Genomic DNA, 22,607 nt, shown 5'->3' on the forward strand with positions numbered 1-22,607 from the left:
AAATTTTATCTTTTTTTTTTTTACTCAAACTAATGTTGACTGAAGTTTTGTACTGTTTGCTCATATTCCTCTTACCTCTGTATTACACCGCTACAGCATCATATCTGCTCTCCAGCTCAATAGCTCACTGTTATCACAGACTGCTGCACTAATTTCTCAGGTTAAACCTTCTCCAAAAGGTGCTTGGCTAATATTCTGAAATAAGTTGTGAGGCTGTATTTTGCTAGGCAGAGAATAGAAAGCAATTGCAATTTCTTTGTAAACTGTTCACCATTTTCATCTCTGTCCATGTCATCATTTCTATGCATCAATGATTTTATTCTTGAACAAATGATCACAGAGATTATATGTGTTACTATGACTTTGCCTGTCATAATGTGAAACTAATAGCTTTCATTCTCAGGAGCTGCATATATAAAATTACCCTTAAACCAATTAATAAATTATCATACGTTTATCATATAGTTGTATTAAATTATATATGACATCTCCGATAGTTATGTAAATACATTAGTGTTTACGTTGCTCCAAAGTAATGTCTCCTATTTATTTCCATGGGAACTACAACAAATTGTACAATACTACTACTTGATAGAACAGACTCACAGTTACAAAACATTATTTTTCAATAGTCACCACCATTAGCTATGTACTTTTGCTGGTGATGAACAAGAGCCTACACTCATCAAAATCTAAACTGTTACTGTCACCAGTATTGAAATTCACCATCCATTGCCTCATAGCGCTAATATCCACTGTTTGGTCTCCATAAAAGTCAGCCAGCATCATAGAATATCAATGGGTGCCATATTTCTGGATGAATTCAGCAACACACCCTTGCTTCATCCACACTTTCACATCACCCGACATTTTGTCATACTGCCCCTCTGCTGCCATCTGTCACATGTCCACAACATGTAATAGAACATTGGTGGGAAGGTTCAGCCCCTACTGCCATACCATCAATATCCACCTCTGATGTTCTGGGCCAGCATCATAAAATAGAAGGCATTACTCTCTGAACAGCCTTCATATGATGCGATTAAACAAAGAGGAGAGGTGATTTCATAAATGCTAACTCTTCACCCTTAGCTGCCTCTGGCCAAGCCCCTGTGGACATAGGCAAATGTGATGAGATAATTCAGGAGCAGCATGAAAACTGTTGCAAAAAGATGAGAAAAAGGAATACAAAAAGGAACAGGAAATGGAAAGTTAAATAAATGATATAGTAAAAAATAAGTAGTGGAATGAGTTTGAATTTTAAAATTAATGTTACAATGTTGATATGATATAGAAGGTAAACTTGCAAAGAAGCTGAAAAGGGTAATAAAAGAAAATTACTACAAGTAGTGTGTATTCTGAAGAATTGCTGAGGAATGAAGAGACACAGAGGACAGAAACATATCAAAAAGAGATTAAGTATCAGTTATGTCTGTGAAAGCAGAAAGCGAAAAACTAGCTCTTTGGGAAGAGCTTTTATCTCTTACAGATGTGAACAAAAACTGCAATATGGATTTGAAAGATGAGGGAGGAAGCAAGACCTAGCTGTTAGTGAAGTCTATTTTACCAAGTCTATTTTTTATATGAACTCTTTATGCAGTTTAAAATTAAGTAGCCTTTCATACTCACGTATATAAAAGTTCTTCACAAATATAAATTGAATATCTCGGAACAACTGTATGAGATGGATATATAGCAAACAGAAGATCTTTTCAATGATACATTCTTAGTATTCTCTGTCAGCTGTTTAATCAGGCAAGGAGACTTGATCATCTACATAATACAATAACCAATATAATTAATAATTATTAAATTTCCTTGCTATCAGTTTGAAATACAAGTTTCTGCCATAAACTATAAAGCAACTATAAAATATAATTAGAGTTGTTAAGTGCCTGCAACATAAATCACTGTTTTTCATTAAAATAAACTAATAAAAAATATACAGTTTGCTTTTAACTGTTCACATGGACTTGTTTCCCTTAAGCAAGCACATAATCACCCTCAAACTGTATGTTCATACTAAATGGAAACTGAATTACAAATATGTAGGCAATTAGTTGTAAATATATGCATGATTGGACTTGATGACCTTGAAGGTATTTCTGACCTAGATGATTCTATGATTCTATAAAATATCCATGGACATTCTATGCTTATATAGATGTACTGGATTAATAAATGTTTTGTAAATAAAGAGTTATAAACTCTTCCTATAAATAACAGACTCCCACAGATATCTGAAATCTCAAACTACACTTAGTAGTTTAATCTCATTAACTAAGCATAAACACAGACTGTAGGAGTGAGAACACTTCACAGAAATGTGTTGTCCATATTATGTTTTGTGCTGACTGTGAATCTAGTGGCCTGAAGTCTGAGGAATAAGAGGAACATCCTTATGAAAGCTAAATAATAGGGATGTTCTTTCAGTGTCCACTGGAAACAAAAGTACAAACAAAGTAGGAAGAGAAAGACAAAGGTTTTCAAATTCAAAAGATACATAATTCAGAATGTCCTTTTTGTTACAGATAATCCTATTTGAAAACAGTAATTCATGTCACTGCACTCTTTGCAAAAGAATTGATACTGAACAAAAGCACTGGGGTGACACATGGCCTAGAAAAGCAAACCAAAACAGCTTCTCAGAGACCAGCCCGCTTTGCATTAGAATTATGACAATAGAATCATAGAATGACTTAGGTTGGGGGGAGCTTAAAAATCACCTAATTTCAACCCACTTGCCATGGGTAGGGTTGCCAGCCACTAGATCAGGCTGCCCAGGGTCCAATTCAACCAACCCTGAACGCGTCCAGAGATGGTTCCAGCACTACACCACACTCTCAGAGAAAAACTTCCCTCTGACTTCTAATCTAAATCTTCCCTCATTTAGTTTAAAACCATTCCACCTTGTTCTGTCACTATCAGAATCTGTAAAAAGTTTGTCTCTCTTGTACTTGTAAGTGTCTTTCAAATGCTGGAAGGCTGCCGTGAGGTCTCCTAGAGCCTTCTCTTCTTCAAGCTAAGCAAACCCAACTCCCTCAGACTTTCTTCATAAGAGAGGTTCTCCAATCCCATCATCTTCATGGTCTTCCTTCAAACCATCTTCTCATCCTTCTAGTGCTGGGGGCCCCAGGCTTGGGTACAGTACTCCAGATGGAGCCTCATACAGATAGAGTAGGGGGGAGCAATCACCACCCTCTCCATGACCACCAGTGCCTTCACTCCATCAGAGAAGGCCACCAGACTAGTCAGGCACACTCTGCCCTTGGTGAAACCATGCTGGCTGTCTCGGATCACCTCCTTATCTCACATGTGCCTTAACTACTCTTCCAGGAGGATCTAGCTCATGATATTCCCAGGCATAGACGAGAGGTTCACTGTCCTGTTGTTTCCTGTGTCTTCCTTTCTCCCTTTCTTGATTATAGGTGTGATGCTTCCCTTTTCCCAGCCACTGGGGACTTTGTAATAACCACTTCAGCAAGATAGCATGGTGATACACTAAAGAATGTAATTTGAATTTCCACATTAAAAGGAAAATACACTTGTTTCTGGTGGTGGTGGAGGGTGGGTGGGAAAGGTGTTTAAGCACATTTAAAAGGAGACGTAAAATATTAATTACTGCTTTACTTCAGTTAATTTCACGTAGAATATTTATATACATAATATACTGACTTGCATGGATTAATGTTACTTCACAGAAAGGCAATTTATTTTGAATCATTATTGTCCACAGGAGCCATCACTCTTTTCTTTCAATTATACATCTCCTGAGTAGATGATTTTGCCTATCAATATTTCTTCAAAATTCTTCTTTTCAGTAATGTTCTGCATACCAACACTATTTTTGCTTATGGTCAGGGCCTGAAGCTCTTTCATGTGGTATTGGTCTTCGTTCACAACATTGTGAAGCCTTGAGAGACTTAGAATTGGAGGGAATCTGCTTGACTCCAGAGCTACTTTGGGTCTTCCTCCTGGTCCTTGCTTCCGCTACTTCAGCTTGCCTGTTCCTGGAGAACTATGATGGGTGATACAGGGCTGTGTGACCATGTTAATTGTCACTGGAACTGACATACATACACACCCAAGGAAATAGCTGCCATATGTAAGCCTCCTACAGATAATACAGAAATGTGCAGTAACTCTTTATCTCCATTAACTTACACATAAGGTAAATGTAAGGTTTCCTGAATGCTTGGTATCTGAGGTTTTTTACACCATTTCTGTCTGCCTGTTTCACAGGATCTCAGGATGGCTAATACTGGCAGAACCTTCTGAGTCCATCTGCTTCAACCCCTGAACCAGCAGGGCCACCCAGAGCAGAGATCCCAGGCCCACGTCCAGGCAGGTTTCAACTATCTCCAAGGAGGAAAACTCCACAGCCTCTCTGAGCAGCCTGTGCCAGTGTTTGGTCACCTGCAATTTCACTTTCTTTCAGACAGAAACTGCTACAAAGAATTGCCACTGGCAAGGTATCTTAGCTTCTTTTCTGAAAACTAGTCAGTGGCACTTTTCCTGCATAGCATCTCAGAACACCTCTATGATGAGAAAGGGAATACAAATTAGCCAGGAGAGACCAACAGAGAGACCAAGAGATCAGGAGAAACTGGGAGGGAGTCTCTGCAACTTAATAACAAGCCCACAAGCAAATCTCTTATCTGAAGTGAGTGGGGAATGAGGAAAACTGAAGTGCCCTGTGAAAGCTGAATATTTATTAGAGCTGGGATAACAGGCTGAAAAAACCTTGAAGAATATATCTTATTGTTCTTGTTTATTTCAATACTAGAGTCATGGAAACACCGTGCCTGACATATGAGACTTGTTTTGAGTGCTGGAGCACAAGAATATCTAATAAACCCGAGATTTTTGTGTGGTAATAGAGCTTGTATCTTCTTTTAGTAAAAATTGTGTCCCTCATTCTATTTTCTTCTGCATCAGTGATTAACTATCAATGATACTGAAGACAATGTTTGCTAAAGCAACTGAAGCAGCAGAAGGCAGAACATGGCAAGAAAACTAATAATATTCTGATGAAAATACATCTCTACTATTCAACTTGCAAGTCAGAGCTGAAGTAATTTTTAAAAACATTTCCTTTTTAGGATTCATTTTCTAGATTAAATATATAACAAAGGATAATCTGAGGATACTAACACTGTAAAATAAAGCAAGATCTCAAGGGAAAGGACTCATTACTCATTACCAAATTCATCCCTGATTGTACTTTTTAGTCTTTCTCTACCTTAGAAGAAATGCATGCATAACTTAGTCTGTTTAAGGAATAGGAACTGCTCTGATCCAAATTCACTTTCTACTTAGACTTGCATCCCATCCTATTTTCCTACCAGTTCCCCGAATTTAAGTCTACTTTCTTGAACTTTATTTCACTATTTTGTGGAAGACTTTTTATTTCCTTTATATGGGCTGTAGTCTCACTTTTCATGTTCATTCTCATGCAGGCTTTTTGCCATTTTCTTATTCTCTGCCATTCCTGTCTGATGTCTAGAATCAGACGTCTACCATTCTTTTTATTGTATCACTTTTTTTTTTTTTTCCTTATAAAAATACACTGGATATTCTGTTCCTTGCCATACCTATTTACTAGAGACTTTTACTACAGTTGTCTATACAGTTGAAAGTTCAGAGATTCTCTTCGCTTTCTTTTCTCCTCCACTTTATTCTAGAAAAAAAGTCTTATCTCCCTGAAGAATTCTGTCTTAATTGCTGGTTTACAGCTGATCCGATCATTTCATCCTTACTCAGAAAATGTGTATGTTCTCCTTTTGGATCTAACTGCCTTCCTAAAAAAGAAACACAAAAAGCCCACTCTCTCATTTTCATCCCTTGCAGATGTTTCTGGAGCAATTATACTCATTAATACTCTAATCATGTGAATTATCCTACTGAGTCTCTCATATGCCAATTGAGTAACTATTGCGATCACTAATTAAGACTTCCGCTCTTCCTGTTTTTTTCCTTTTACTTCTCAAATTAGTAACAATTAAAATATTCTGTGAATTGACATACTACCATTATGCCTGTCTTTCTCATGACTTTCTTGAAATCAGCTCTTAACAATTTTGAGGTCTTTTTCCTAGTCATTGTCTGTACATATCTATGAATAGCAAAAACAACCCAAAGAGACGGGGTGAAAGGCTTCTAAATAAAACAAGCTTGAACTAACACAACTCATCACTGCATATAGATGGTGTTTACATGGCACTGGCAAAATTCCTATCCCAGCGACAAAGAGATTTCATCACTTTGAAAAGGGCAATTTAAGATTTAAATCTGAAGTTCCATTTGTATCTTAAATTGCTACATGAAAATGCCCAGAGAAGTTATGAACAAAAATAAAGCAGAATACTCTTTGTCATTGCCAATAGTAATAAATTATGCTAAAAGAATTACCATATGTCAAGACTTATTATTGGGTTAATACAGTATTTCACAAGCACATTCACAGTGCTGTTAATAATAAACTATGATTTCACACACACTTTCAGGGTGAAGCTATTTCTTAGCAAAGAACTCTGCTGTGCAGCAATTCATGCATGTCTTCAGACATCATATGTTAGGTGTCAGATAGCCATTTCATTCAATTTGTTCCAAAAATAAAAGATTTCAATTATTGTATTTAATATCATTAAGTGTATCGGTTGCACATCCAAAACCTTTCATAATGCTTCTGTAATTCTAAGGATTTAAAACTAGGTCACATGTACTAAAGTCACTTTAGTCATGCCAGAAGTGAGCTGAGTTGACTCATTCAATCAGTCATTTGTAAAATTTTCTCTCTCATTTCTTTGTGACAGTGTTCACTCCACATACTTCTGAAATTCATGAGAAATTATTTAGGTTCTTGGTTTTATAAGGAAGTATGTGATAGAATGAAAGCACTCTTTGTGATATTGTTTTCTTTTTTCAAGACTGTTAGTGACTAAGCATAACAGCATCTCTTTGATTGTATCTTGAAGCATCACAGATTTCTTTAATACCTGTTGACCATAATTACCTCTTCTGTGCACATCACCTAAATTCAGCTAGAAACTAATTATTCTTTGCAGCCTATGTAAACAGGTTCAGAAGCTGTGATGTTGATAATAAATTAGGTTTGAATTTGGGCCTAATTCTTCAGTGAAATTCTTCAGTGCAATTCAGCACCTTGTGGAATCAGAATCATAGAATCCTTAGATTTTATGATCTTGTAGAAAAATGTTGAGTGTTCTCTGATCTTAGTGGAACTGAGAGTTTCTACTGCAATGAAGAATTAGGCCAAAACTCAAACTTAATTTCTTTGTCAACACCACATCTTTTGAACCTGTTCACATAGGCAGCAATGACTAATGTAAAATCTGTTTTTCCCAAAGCAGTTTTGAGAACTGGAATTGGAAGATAGGAAACCACAGTATATTAGAGAATGGAAAGAAGTTACACTGAAGGTGCAAAGATGCTCCTTTAGCCTCCAGTGATAAACACATTCCTTTCTTACAGAGCTTGTGCCTAGAGTCATCAATCCAGAGACTGTGTTTGTGCTAATCCACATGGAAGATGTCTTGAAGGTCATGCAAAATTATGCTCCTGTCTGTGGAGAGATGTCATCATTCTCAATGTTCTCCGCACTGCCAAGTGTTTGATCTATAAATCTATATTTATGGCAACAGTTCACGTTCATGCTGAAAACCTGCAAACCATTTTGCCCAGCAGTAGTCAGTACATTAATCTGAAACACAGTTGGCAGGGTATGTAGTAAACACAGTGGCCATCCGGTTTCCTTGAAATTTTTCTTCACAGAGGATAAACATGCTGTTTGCTACATCTTCAAAAGCTTATATGAATGTGCAGTTTATAAGGTTATAGCAAGTTCCCATAATCAAGAATGAAAGGACAGGGGAAAGTACAAGAGGAGAAACAAAATAACCCACAACCAATGCCAGTTGTTTTGTTATTATCTGCAACATTTTAAAACAGGAGAGCAGAGGGGTTTTTGGTCCATAACTGTGGTAATTTTCCATTTTCTAACTCAAGATTGTTTCTTGATCTGAGCAGTACTAACTCTGAAAGTTAGGGCTACTTTGCTGTATATGTTATTTCAAACAAGACTCAAATCAATGTCACATAAGCCTTACAAGAATTCCAGAAAATTAGACATTGCAGTTAAACATTACAAAATGTTTGAAGTCAATTATCAAGGAGTACTTTTCACAAGAATTCGTAAAATACTTTTCACAAGAATATTTTAATACAAAATTTAGCACAGGGTATGGGTAAATATTTCTGGTAACTTTGCATCCTGATTACATTCTCCCTCCTTCATCTTCCTCTGACTATATGGTGGTCCCATGAAGAGCTATAATCAAACAATCTTCTGACAGTCTTAAGTAGGATGATAGCAAGCCTAATAAATCTCATCTAAAAGATCTGTGGAACAGTCGGCCTGAAACCAGTGAAACAAGCATGAAAAGACTCCAGGAGACACAGATCATTTCTGCAGTTGATCAGTGAAATGAGAAGTGCAGAGATGTTCTCAGCTGTGAAACAGAACTCTCCTGAGCAGAATTCATGGGTTACTGATGAATGCAAGGGGCGTGAAACAAATCCTGGAAATCATTGCAAGACCACCAAGTGGAGAGTCAAGAAACCAAGAACTGTAAACTATTTCTTCTTGCATGATTTGTTGGGAGTGCTGAAGTTTGCCATCTCTCAGACAAAACAATGAGAAAAAGATGTATCTCAGTATGAACAGAAGAACAGGCAGAGGTCATCAAATTAGAAAGCCCTGTTAAATTGTGTGTTGCCATTATAAAATGAATAGCTTGACAATTCTTCTACAGAAATTCAAGTGGAGTCAGTTTCAAATATACTTGTTTTTCTGCTTTTAGGGGAAACAGCATCAAACCATATGCAGGTTTATTTCTGGGAATATCAAGACCTTGTAATGTCCTTCAGTCTTCTGAATAATGAAACAAATTTACTCATTCGCATGGAGACGATCATTATAACCTAGATTTTTAGTCTTCAGTAAGGCACAGCACAGTAAGTTCAGAGAAAGGATGGGGGAAGGAATAACATTTCAGTAATTTGAAAAATACTGCTGCAGTCAATAAATTACACTTTTGTTCTTCCCTAGCGATTTTTTCACACCTTGAAAAATTAGCTTAAAACAGTCAGGTTGAAAAAAATAATATTAAATCCAAAATGTGCTTGTTTACCTGTGTTGACAGCTTGAACTGAGTTTCTCTTACGCTCAGCAGAAGTGACTTTTAGATGAAAGCTGAACTCTGACCTTGTCATATAATCTCTGCTGAAATCAGTGAAATGTGCATTTACTACCAAGTGAAGAAATCAGTTCAGGCATAGCATCCTTATCAGTTACTGGAATTAAAATAGCTGCATCAAGTCTTAAATGCCTACCCTATTTTTATCTCTCTCTAATGTTGTCCTTGACACTTCCAAAGCTAAATCCAGCTGAGATCACTGCATCTAAAAATGTCTGTTTCTCTTTAAAAGCTTTGTGTCCCTTTACAGGTCCTTTCCTCCACATGTGGAGTAGAGAACATATAATTCCACTGCAGAAGCAATAGAAAATACAATGGAAGAGGGATGAATATAGGCTATGTGTAATATAGCAAGTACATGGCACAAGAGTTAAATCTGTACAGAATTTGCTGCAGAGGATATGAAGTCTATGTCATATATATTTGAAAGGGTTATTCCTGACTTCCAGTTTGATCCTATGAACTAACTGCCCATTAGGAGTTAGAGCTCATCAGCTGTGCTCTTACAGCACAGCATCTCTTACCAATTCAGTCATCAGGAAATAATTGAGTAAGAGCACTCTAAAAATACTGGCAAGTCAAAGCACAATTGTAAAGAAACTCCTCATCTAATACAAAACACTAATGTGGACACACCTATAAATTGCCTAAAATATTCTTGTCTAAGATTCTCCAGACTAATAATATGCTGCTCCCGAAGTTGCAATAGCAGCACATGATACTTAGAGGATTTGAGGGCAATGAAAAAGCAGTGGGAAAATCCACTAATGTGACAGTCTCATTCCTGAAAGAGATCACAGTATTTGTGATTGCACAGAGAACTTCCTAGCATATTAATCTAAAGCCTCCAAAAGTTGAAACCATTTAAAAAAAGACAAAACTCTTTTGCACAGCTGTGACTGTAGGCAAGCATATGTACGCTTAATATAAAAGACAGAACATATATCAGCACTATATCAAAAACATGTAAAAGTGTTAGGTACTGTGAGCTGTTGAAGGACGTGATGCGTTTTTAGCATGTTTTAGAGCTATGACATTGGCTTTAACATAAACTTGAAAAAGAAACAGAAAGGTATCATATCTTAAGGAAAAAATGACAAATTTTTGTGGCTTTTCTTTGTCTGATTTTGTGTAATCATTTCTTACCAAGTAAATAAGCTAGGACAGAAAATTATTTATAAAAAGTAGTTTTCATTATCCGTGGCTACCAGCATGTTTCTAGACTCTATCTCTCCTCATAGGAAGTCCATTCTTTTCTCTTTGGCTCTTCCTTTCCATCCTTACCTATTAATTCAGTGCTGAAAAGGTTGAGGTATTCTGTTAGAAAGTGAAATCTTCATTCAGCAGTCACCTCAGCCAGCCCATCCATTAATGTCCACTGGACCAGAACAGCAGCTAGCAGAGTTCTGAAGAGCCCTGACACAGCTGTGAAGCTGCTGTATTTTAGGCAGGAAAGACCCCTACCAGGCACAGCATCTGTTTTCTATTAAAGCTGTACAGAGATGCTTCCTTTGGGATGAAGTACATTCAGATCTTAAAGTTCCCAGCTGTTCACCACAAAAGAGCCAAACATTTTAAGATACCCATCTTTGACAGAAATCATCATGGTCCACTGGAAATCCTACAAGATTTTTCCATTCAAACTTTTTTTTTTTTTTTTTTTCCTTTTTTTCTCCCAGTTGGAACCTGCTGTTCCAGCAGCTTTTGCTGTACCTACCACATCTCAATACGCTGAGAAGCTCGCTAATGCCACAGCTCTGTTGTTGAAAGAGGAAGGACAAAAGAACTGATCTGTATGTGTCAGGTCTTTCTAATGGAGAAAGTAATTTGAATACAGAGAAGAATAAGAGAGAGAAGATACAGGTGTGGGGCTGGTAAACTGCTGCCCAAGGGGGAAAGTCAAACATCTGCATTTTGAAAGAAGAGTGCTTGATTAGAGAGAAGCAGAAAACTGCTGCTGTGGGGCAGGAGAGGTTTAGAGAGGAGACAATACAAATGGCCTACAGGACCCAAAGCCTATTATCATTTTTAGTCATCCTGGAAAAGATAGCTCTTTTTCATCAGTACTTATACAACAATTCTACTAATATGTTCAGGTACCTTCCCAATAATGATTTCTGCCAGGCTGTGTCTCTTTGAGTATGATACTCAAGAGCACTGACTATGTTAGATCATTCTGGGTGATATCCCCCAGCAAGTGAGCTGCTGTCAAAGAAGGAGAATCCTATATACGACATGCTGCTGTTAAATATAATGAATTCAGTAGAAAGTGTGCTCTTTGCCTTTCTTCTCCAGTTATTCACTCTGCTGTCTCCTGAGTGTAATTAGAAGCAAGATTTCTCCCCAGGAAGGAAGAACTGCAACTTACTCAGGATTAAGAAAACAGTGTCCTAAATCCAGTACCTTCAGCACTGGCAGTTTTTTGTTGTTGTTTTTTTTTCTTTCTTAGCAAGAGGAATGAAAAAAACTAAAAATGCTCTGTTTCCTCTAGACCACATATACGGTTATAAATAGCATCCAGTTTTGGGATTCCCAAACACCATAAAGGCATAATTTGCAATAGCATTTTGGACTGGCTTTTGCTATGACTAAATAACTAGCCGTAAAGTGGTTAATCCTAAACTGTTCAGCTGTCAACCTTGGCTTCAAGACATGACTATATAAAGCTCAAAGCAATCTGATCTAACCTTGCAGATGTTGCTTTCAGCAGACAGACAAGAGAGCTCCTGAGATCCTTTCCAAAGAGAATTGCTCCTCTGAGTAGTCTCTCTAGAATCAAGATGGACAGCATTTGAAGATCAAATTTCATGGAGAACTTAACAAATAGTTCTACAAGATGGTAAACATATATATATTTAGTTTTTTAATTTTAACTTTATTTTTTGCTTGTTTAATTTTATAAAGAAAAACAATCCAGTTGTCTTCGGAATAAACAGTTCACTGTCAATGGAGTAGAAGATGGGTTAATGACAGAATGATTTAATATCTCCTTTCCAAATTTATTGTTCTGTGCACTGAGACTGACAGAAAGGTGTTCATAGATTTATTGCAAGAAAACTATATAAACTTGTAGTCAAATTTTCAGTTAATGGCTTACATAAATACTATTGAAATTCATAGGCTGTATTAGTAGGTCAGAATACAGAATTCTACTGAGTAGAATTAGTACTGGATGCACTAGAAATACAGGTAAAACAATTTAATGCTGAGCTGAAGAAAATGTGGAAATGACAAATACATGAAATAACTGTTTATACATTTTTCTGCAGAAGAGAAGGAACTAGGAGAGCAATCTTCATATGTTGGAAATGAAGAGAAAATCAAATGTAGATAGGCAGGTATGAAGTCTGATTAAAGCAGTCCTACCGTGTCATCAAACAAGCAGGTGGTGGTGCCTGTGTCAAATGACACCCATAAGACTGTGCTAAGAACGTGCTTTGTCATTTCAGTTTTAATGTAGCAGAAAGTCAGCATGCAGAGAGCAACTGCTGTAAGAGAATAAATACCTTTTTATAAAGAAAAAACATGAGCATAATGAAAAAAATGAAGCACACAAGGCAACTTTAATCTCTGTTTACTTGGAGAAGGAATTTCACATGGAATAAAATGAAAGGGAAGACCTGTATCTCAAAAGCTTTCAGCTAGTAAAACTTGTTAGACTGGAATACTATCCTACAGTCTTCAAATTTCTTAGAACAGATGAAAGAACTTAGACATGAAAAATAAAGTCTACACCAGGGATAAATTCTGCACTAAACAGAAAGATTAGGCTTTTGTCATTGAAAACTGGATTCAACCAGGCTGCTTGGGCTCCCTCACTTCCTCAAAAATACATTTATCTGTCAGTGTATGGGAAACTAGTAATCACAGCCTGAACCTCTGAGTAATCAGCTGAGGCAAGTGTCGGGCCAGCTGTGGGAGCACAGGTGAGGGTAATTCAGCTGTGCTCCTGGAAGGGGTAGAGCTTGACTCCACCTCTCCTAAGCTTCACTTAAGGGCTGACCACCACTAAGGCAATATCTCTTTGAGATTGTTTCTTTGTGGAGATTGGATAGCCAGCCTCAGCATTTTCCAGCCAGACTGAAGGCATCCATATAGGTGAGGTTTTCTTATAGATAAGCTTTTAGATATCTATCACCATCTTTCTTTTGTTATTGTATTATTCCACCTTACAGTCGGGTACCTGAGAAAATAACTTCCAGTCATGCTTTAGGTCTGTATAACCCAAATCCAACTGAAACTGAAGTATTTATGAGTATTGGTGTCTAAAGCATCCTGAGTAGAGATTCAAATGAAACTGAACAGCACAGAAAAACAGGTGTGGGAAGATCACCCTCATGATAGCTTGTCTGGCAGCTCATTCATCTAGATTGGACTTTGTATAGCTGCCCAATTTCTGCAAAAACAAAAGTGCTTAATTATATCAAAAAGTTGATTTTTTTTTTAAACAGAGCTGGTACTTACACAGTTCTAATTTTCTTGTTGGTAAGTGAAGAGACTTCCAAGCAAATAATGTAGAACATATCTATTTGCTGTTTTCTCTGATATCATGCTTAACTTGTCTTATTAGCATCTTAGTTGCCTTATTATGTCTCATTTGAGACAAAGGCTGATTTTTGTAAAAATAACTTGACTGGATTTCAGAGGATGGCATTTAGTCACTGAACATCATGCTGTAACATCTCTTCTAGGCACGTGTTAACTCTTTAAATTATTGTTTTTCATATTGAACTCTAATAGAAATGAAATCACTGTTAATTTGCATCTGTGTTTTTTTACTATACTTCCTGTATAGTATACTGCATTAGTTTATTATTAGAATAATTTTAAGTCTATATTATGCATCACCTTTTAACCTCTCATCTCTGAAGAATCTGATTTTCTTCTCTTTGAAAAAGTCTTTCACTGTAACTCAGAAAGTGCATTTATCTCTGACAGGTCCATGCAAAGCAGGTGGACTTCTGCTCTCTGCTGCCTTGATGGCAAGGCTTCTGAATGACAATGCATGACAGTACATTAACTTCTGTTTTTACTATCTGACAAAATTTGGTGGGATGACAGTCAGACCCAATAGTTTGAGCCACAGATTTTAAAAACAAGTCCATAACTAAGCTGTGGGCTTACGTAACTATAGTTTATGCTTAGTATAATAATAAAAAAATATAAAACTTATTTCCAGTGAAGTGTACTCCTGAGTGGATTCAATAAATGCAGATTGCAATAAATTGCTCTTTGTTTTGAGTTAAATTTTATTTGTTTATTTACTCCAGGAAAAGGATGCTAGCACAATGAATTCAACCTTACATTCTCCATGAAGGTAAGGTGTCTCAAAATTACTTCAGATCCCTAAATTTCAGTGTAGTATTTTCTGTTTAAACCTACCAGGATAGAGAAAGTGTTAGTAGAAAAGCAAGTCAGAAGAGAGGTGATCCTTTGAGAGGACACGATGCAGTCAGGAAGGAAGGCAAGCAATATTCACAGCTATGCTAATCCCAGATCTCACAACTTGCCAAAGAGAGGTGCACTAAGTCAATAAAGGAGAATAGAAAGATACTAGTGTATATAAAACATAACAATTCCCCCCTCTTGCAGCTTTACATACACATCTCAGATATCAGTGTTTAAGAGATATAGGAATTGTGCCTGCAGGGAACTTGGGAAGAGTATCAACTAGTTGCTAGACACTGCTAGGGCTTAAGCAATGCTAAAACTACTTTCTGTATGTACAGAAATTTAAAAATGCAACAGGGTATCTATTTAAGTCTCACCTTCTGTGTCTTGACATTAAATAGTTTAGGAGTTCTGAATAACAACTTAAATACCTGAAACAAACCTCAAGGATGTATAAATTGCATAAATCCTACCCTAGTTTAAGTTTTGTCTTATTCATTGCCAATGAAATTTAGATCAAGTCAGTCCAGCTTTGAAAAGATAAATAAATAATTATAAGAATGAGGCCCTATACAGCTCTCTAATAAGCAATAAATATGCAGTAGAGATGGTACATATAGAGTGCTAATTCTCCAAATATGTTGCTAACCTCTTCACTGTTTCACCCGTTTCAGTGGTGTAACTGAGTAGGACCATTTTTAAGTGGAAAGGTTTATTTCATGCATTCTTGTATCAACACGGATACAATTTAAAAACAATTTAAAATCATTTATGAGGAAAATGAGTTGCATACACTAAATGCAGTTTCTACTCATCTTTTTCGAAAGCTGTAAAATAACTTCTATGAACTAATAGTTTTTTAATTCCATTCACACACCATCCAGACCACATCTTCCCTCTGCATGATCATAGTGGAGGAAATGTTTGCTTCCATGGTGTAAGGAAAGGAAACAGCAGACACAATTGCCTTTGACAAGTTTTTGGTTCACCCAAAAAAAGTATTGGTCAGGTAACAACAAAGTAGTAGTTTAATCCTTTTCAAGGATCAGGGCTTGTTAAACACTCTGGAGGAGGCAATCTCCAAGTAGAGATGCTTCCCTTTTGGCTGCCAGCCCTTAGATGAGGTTAGGGAGGGGTAGACCCTGGGTTCCCTCCTTCCAGTCATGTAGGTAAACTGCTTGTGCCTGTGCTCCCAGGGATGGCCACGCCTCTTGATTGGGTGTTCAATCACATGGTTCAGGCCATGACCTAACATTCCCATACATACCCATACCAAATATATGGGTATAAAGAGTTGAAAACAGCATTGCCAGGTGGTGCATAAAATGCACTGTGATATAAACATACTGGAGACTTCACCAAAAGGAAGTTGCACTGTTAGGAAATGATACCTGTCAGAATCAATGTGTATCATCATTATTGTTTCTAAGTAGTCTCTGCAGATTTAGTAGGGACAATGATGTGTTTCCTCTGTCACTGTTCCTCCTCTGTTTACAGAGTAGTTTAGACAGAATTACAAGAAAGGTCAAACTGCACACCCAAACAGAGAGTAAGGAGTTTTCATTATCTCTGTTCATCCCTGTAGTGAAAAAAATTTAGGATGAAAACATTAGTCTCCTTGATGATGGTATAAGAAAAAATTGCAATGGAAAATGTATGAGCAGCAGCATGTGAGGAAAGATAATTATTCTGGGACCTATCTCACTCTCACAGGCTGGATAATTTTATTTTGATTCTTATAATATTTTATTTCATCTTTTTGCTCCTGATGAGTTTACCAGAGGAAAAAAAGGCCAGCTCAACAAATCAACTCACTGAATTCTCATTCCCTTAATTCAAAGGTGTTACTGGGAGAAGTGAATCTTCAGTCTTAGAAAGCATTCACGTCTGAGGTTCATATGCTAAGACACTCATTGAAGTCTTTTAGTTCAGTTTTAAAATGCTACATAAAAAATGTTATCAATTTATTATTTTATAGGATAGTGCAGCTGAAGTCTTTAATAATGTTAAGGCTAAAGTTACTTAGATTCACTAAACACACAAACAACGTGACATAAAGGAAAGGCTACTGATCAAACTTATTATGGGAGCAAACAGACATTGGAGTGACATTACATTAATGATTCAAAGAATCTGGATTATGAAAATAGTTTTATGAGACTCAAAGAAAATTGGTAAAATATGAGGTGACACTTCTCACAGACCATCTAACAGTCCTTGGCAAAGAATTAGTAGTGATAATAATAAACTAATTTTAGAATAAAATATTCTGAAACATTACTTGTGCCTTTTGTATTGAAATATTAGTTTCTTGTAATTATCTGAAAATTTGCAAGCCATATGCAAAGGAAAGATTTAGGATGGCTGTGAAAGAGAGTACGTTCTACTGATAAGTTCTTATCTAGCCTCTTAATTAAGCTTATGTACTCTACCCTGCCTGCTGTTTGAAACTAGCCTGATGAAACAATAGCAAATGTTCCATAGAAAGCCAACATGCAGTTTCACATGAGATCTAATGTGTCTTCCTCATCAAGTGAGCTATTTGTCATGTCCATTTTAAAAAATGCTAAACACTGCCTATAGAACTCAATGGTGTCAGAAAAAAAAATAATAGAATTTAAACAAGACACTGTCATCAATCATTACACAAAGCAAATAAAAGCAATTTACTTATTTTTTGTAAAAGAAATAGAAAAATTACAATGAAAATGAAGGCAGACAACAAAGGTAGTTAACATTGTTAATTATAAGCAGGCACTACATCAAACTGAGATTTGAGCTTAACAGTGGCACAACTTTATTATACTAGTATCTTTATTTAAATATTTAAAAAAAAAAAAGGTTTTAATAGCAGTATTTCACGTTCTAGTCTCTACTGTCACCATTTGTTGAATTCTGCTGTCGTATTTTTCACCTCACATTAGCCCACTGATAATTCTTAAGTTTACTGAAACTGCAGTTTAGATCAAATAAGAGTTTCAAGCCATCATAATCTACAGTCAAAGGGAGAAAGACATAGAAAAACAGCCAGAGTGGCTCCTACTGCTCCCATTCCACCCCTGCCACTTGAAAGTTGCCCATGTGGGAGACATAGATTCAACCAAAGCGCTTACTCAGAAACCTTACCAAAAATATACATATTTTTGGCAGCAGCTGCCAAGAGCTCTGTTGAGGCAACCTGAAATAGCAGCAGACGCTAGAGGAATTACAAGTTCTCTGTTAATACAGTGCCTAGGCACTTGTTTGGTGCTTTATTTGGCAATCCCAGGAAAGAGAATTTGAATAAATATTGTTCTGAGTTTCGCAATGTGTTTGTTTTAATTAACTTTAAGACACTGTGGCGTTTTTTCTCATTTAGTTGACATCTGAAATATCTTTTGCTCCCCTTTTCACAAAAGAAATACTCACAAGTTATCTCCTGTCATTTGTATCTTCAGATGTTTTGCCTGGTGGCATAGTAGCTGTCAGGTTTGGGGGAAAAAGACACCAGAGGTACTTGCACTACAGAGGGACCCGTTTTTTGTGAATAGGACAACATGCCTCCTGCCATAGAGAACAACAGCTTCATATTGTCATTTTGCCTTTCCATTAGCTCCCAAAGAGTATAGCAGTTTACAGCTTTGAGTCTAAAATTATTTCAGCCCTGTCTCATCAACATACCCTCCTGTAGCATCCTTTAATGTAGGAATTGAAATATCAGCTTTACAGGAGAGAAATGCTACATGCAGTCCCATTTTATGAAATCTTATCTATTTAAACAAAGCACGGATCACGACTGAGAACTTTATAAAATGTTAGCGTGTTTCATTTTTACCATTTTTATGAAATACACAGTTATTTTAATGGCCAAACCTTTCAGTTACTTTCATATGCTGTTAGGTAATGCAAGTTTGCATTAATCTCATTGACAGTTCTTTCATGTCTCTCTCTAGAGACTATACAGAACTCCCTGTGATAGTCATAACTGTTAGGAAGTTTTATTCTTCGTTACTTTTGCAGGATGACTGTAGAAAGGAAAATGCTTTTCACTCAAATTAAGGTTATTTTTTTTGTTTGTTTGACTTTCAGTTCAGCAACGATTTAGTGCTGTAATCTTTGTAAATAGATATTTTAAACACAGACACTCAGATATTGAAATTTATAATATCTCTAAAGATGAATGTCAGCAGTCAGTGTTTCAGTCGTGGGCAACAGATGAAGGAGATTCTAATTCATAATTATTCCTCAGAAAAGCAAAAGACAGTAAATTTAATTTATGAAGCATCACTTGCAATAAAGTCAAATATTTATGTCCGCTGTTTTGTTTACCTGAATTTTATAGAAGGATGTTATATGACAGGTGCAATGGTTTAAATAGTCTTTGTTTTCTCAATTGCATAAAACTCATTCTGTTTTTACAGATATAAATTTTACAAATTTCTGATGAATCCGTGGGAGAACAATCTTCTCAGGTCACTCCACTTGTAATTACAACTAATTAAAATGTGCCAAAGAAAAGATAGAAATTTATCACTGCTCATTAAACCTGTAAAGACTGTGTTAATTAGATGTCAGACTCAGTAATTCACATAAATGTTTGCTGCCAGTCTAAATTTAGTGAAAAAATAAATGCATCTAGACACTGCTCCAAGAAGGAAGTACTTCTGAATTAAAAGGGTTAAAGCTTTTTATAGTATGTCTCATTCTTTAGCCGTGTTTTGTTTACCTTGTTAATTTGCTGTTAATATCTTTTTCTCAAACATAAAAGTCCCTTCGATGAAAAGATGATGCTGATGCCTTACTGTAGTTTCTGTATTTTCAAGTGTTGCTTACATGCTTTAATTTGCCATACTTAATTAAAAATAAATATTTACTAACAGTTTTCAAATATTGTTTTACCACCCACAGCAATCAGGAAGAGTTTCCTTCATATTCCCCAAAATTTATGGCTGTATCCTCCATTGCTTCAACGGTCTTCTCATAGAGTCTCATAGAGGTCAAACAATTTTAGCAAAGTCTCTGAGCATATTGATTAACTTGAAAGCAAAACTCAAGACACAACTGACCTGGGCCAGAACAACTACCTAGCAGATCAGTGAACACTCAGTATCTCACACCGAAATCATCAGGTGATAATAAGACAACATGTCTTATTTGATATTGTTTGTTTTTTTTTTTGTTTGATTGTTTTTTTTTTTCCTTGATTAAGATTTTAACAACCCCACAAAAAATAGTATTCTTACTTTACTAATTTACTCTCATTCCTGTCTGCCTCGTTTTCACAAATCTGTGATTCATAACTAAATCTGTGGTGTGACAGTGATAGATGCTTTTTTTAGTTGATTGTAGCTGGCTAGTTGTGAGAAACAGAACACCCACAGATGTCAGCTGCTGTTCTATCACATATTGAGACAATTGGATAAATTTGGAGTGGACTGTGAAAATTAGGATCTATCACAACAGTGACAAAATCATGTCAGTAGTCAGTCAGACAGTCCTTATTCTCTGTCATGGTCTCAACATTTCTAAACCAAAGGAAAGTTCATACCAATAACTGAACCTCATTTACATTGCTACACTGTGAATGTCAATGGAAGTAGCCCAGGGTTTAACAATCATCACTCAGAGCTCATGGGAGTTGGTGAAAGCATTAGCCAGACATACCTTCCAGCACTTGACTATGCAGACACTAATGAAAATACAGGTGAGTTCTCATGTAGTTTGCTCTCAAATAACATATCCATTATTGAAGGAAAAAAAAAAAAAAGAAAAGAAAAAAAAGATGACAATATTCTTTCTAATGCTTTCCTTTATAACTTGAGAACAAATATATTTTCACCAATATAAATTGTGCTACATTATATGTGATAAAATATAAAAGCTGTCCATTTACAGCTCATCTGCTACCAACTGATGCTACAGTACTGCAGGTACAAAAATCACAGAATGCATGAGTAACTTGCAAGAAGTTACTACAATAATATCAGTAGTATGTCAATAGTACACCAATAGTACGTGCCATGTTGCTCAACAGGAACACTGGAAAACAAAAGAATGACTCATGAGAGCAGAGGACAATGCCCACATTTGAGCATGCACTTTACTCAGGAAATGTAGACTAACTAAAGCAAACAAACAAACAAAACAACTATGCGTTATGAGAACAATTGCATTATGGCTAAATTATGACTAAATCGTTTTCGATTCTGAGAGAATTTCTGTTTCTAACATATTTTAGAAAATCACTAGAACTTTCTGCCTTTGTTGCAGTATTACTGTCCTATTTCTCCTTCCTGTCCTGCAATGCATCAATCTGTAGACTCAGTTCCTCTTTCACCTAAAGTAGATAAACATCGACCAAGTTTTATGCAGTATGCTGCTTTTTGTTTACCAAAATCAAAGGTTAATAAATATTTATACTTTCTTTTTTTCTTTTTAGCCTTCTGCAGTACAAAATCATTTTGTGAACAAATCACAGAGTGTAAATATTTAACAAATATTCCAAATGAATAAAGCATCCATGGCAAATATTGGTTCTCTTTCATAAAAAATAAAAAAATAAAAAAAATAGGTCACATTTATTATTATTCTGTTTTTATTAATGAACAGTTTTCACATATGGTTTCCCCTTCTCTTCTAATATCTTAAAATAATGATGCTTTCAATATTTCAATTGATATGGTTTCTTTCCCTTACCCATCCGTTTGGATATCAAAAATGCTTTCAGCAAAACAATATTTAGCAGTAAATGGAATGTAGTAAAACCAAATAATAAATTATGCAGTTGTTGAATTTCTCAAAATATGCGTTTTTCATAAAGTTATGGCTTCTGATCGGGTTTCATTTTTGGGTGTTATTATTATTATTATTTTAGTATTTAAGTATTTTTTAAGGTTTTATTTTATATGTATATTTTCACAATCAAGTGGACAGAATTTTTTTCTTTTGTTACTGTATCACAAAGTACTTTCCTTTGACTACTTTTTTTCTCTGAGGCTTCAGACCATATTATTAAGAGCATTTTACAAGACTTATGTAACACAATTTATGATTATTCAACTATCTCAAACATGTGGTTCAAAAATATCCTTTGAAAAATCTTGCCTAGCCAAGCATACATATATTATAAAATCTAAGAACTGCTCATTCTTTCAAAACCTATTAAATTTGAAGGGGGGGGAAAGTGGTATTTTAAAGTAAAACCTAAAATGAGTAACACTATTGTTTCTACTTTCCCAATTATTTGTTTCTTTGAGTATTCGCATTAAGAAAACATCATCATTAAAATTTAGTATGACAACTAAAAACAACCATTTAGATTTGCAAAAAACATTGTTTCATTGCAATAGTTATTCATTACTAGCACAGTGAAAAAATAATGATATCCTTAGAAGTAATAGGAAACATGCTTTTCTGAAGAAAGCTTTTATCTTACACATTTGATGCCATAATCTACTTTTCAACAAATACTGTATTAAATCAAGCCCTAGACTAAGGTGAATCATGCTGTGTTTTTACCAATTTCTCTTATTTATTGCAATGAAATCTTGAAGATTGCAATTACAGGATCTTTATGTGGTGGATGTGGACAAGCTGCACTAAGTGATTTGTCTAGTCATACAATTGGAATGTAAGAATTGCCAGGGAGGATAGTGGACCTCCTATGCAAGGATTACATTGTAAGCTTGTAGCACAAAAGATATTCACTGATTCATTGATGTGGCTGTATTACATTGTAAACTCTTATGACAGGTACTGTTCTCACAGAAGTGAGAAAACCTACAAAAATGTCATCTTCATATTATATAGTCTAGAAGGGAGCTGCATCATATTTATCATTCATCATTTGAAGTCGTATTTTGCACACACACATCCTTGAAGAAATCTGAAGGTTTTGAGAAGGTGGAAAGGTAGAACTCCACTGAAAAACCCAGAGACCAGGAAACGGTCAGAAGTTTC

Source organism: Coturnix japonica, chromosome 4 (genome assembly GCF_001577835.2).
Source record: "Coturnix japonica isolate 7356 chromosome 4, Coturnix japonica 2.1, whole genome shotgun sequence".
NCBI classification, from domain to species: Eukaryota; Metazoa; Chordata; class Aves; order Galliformes; family Phasianidae; genus Coturnix; species Coturnix japonica.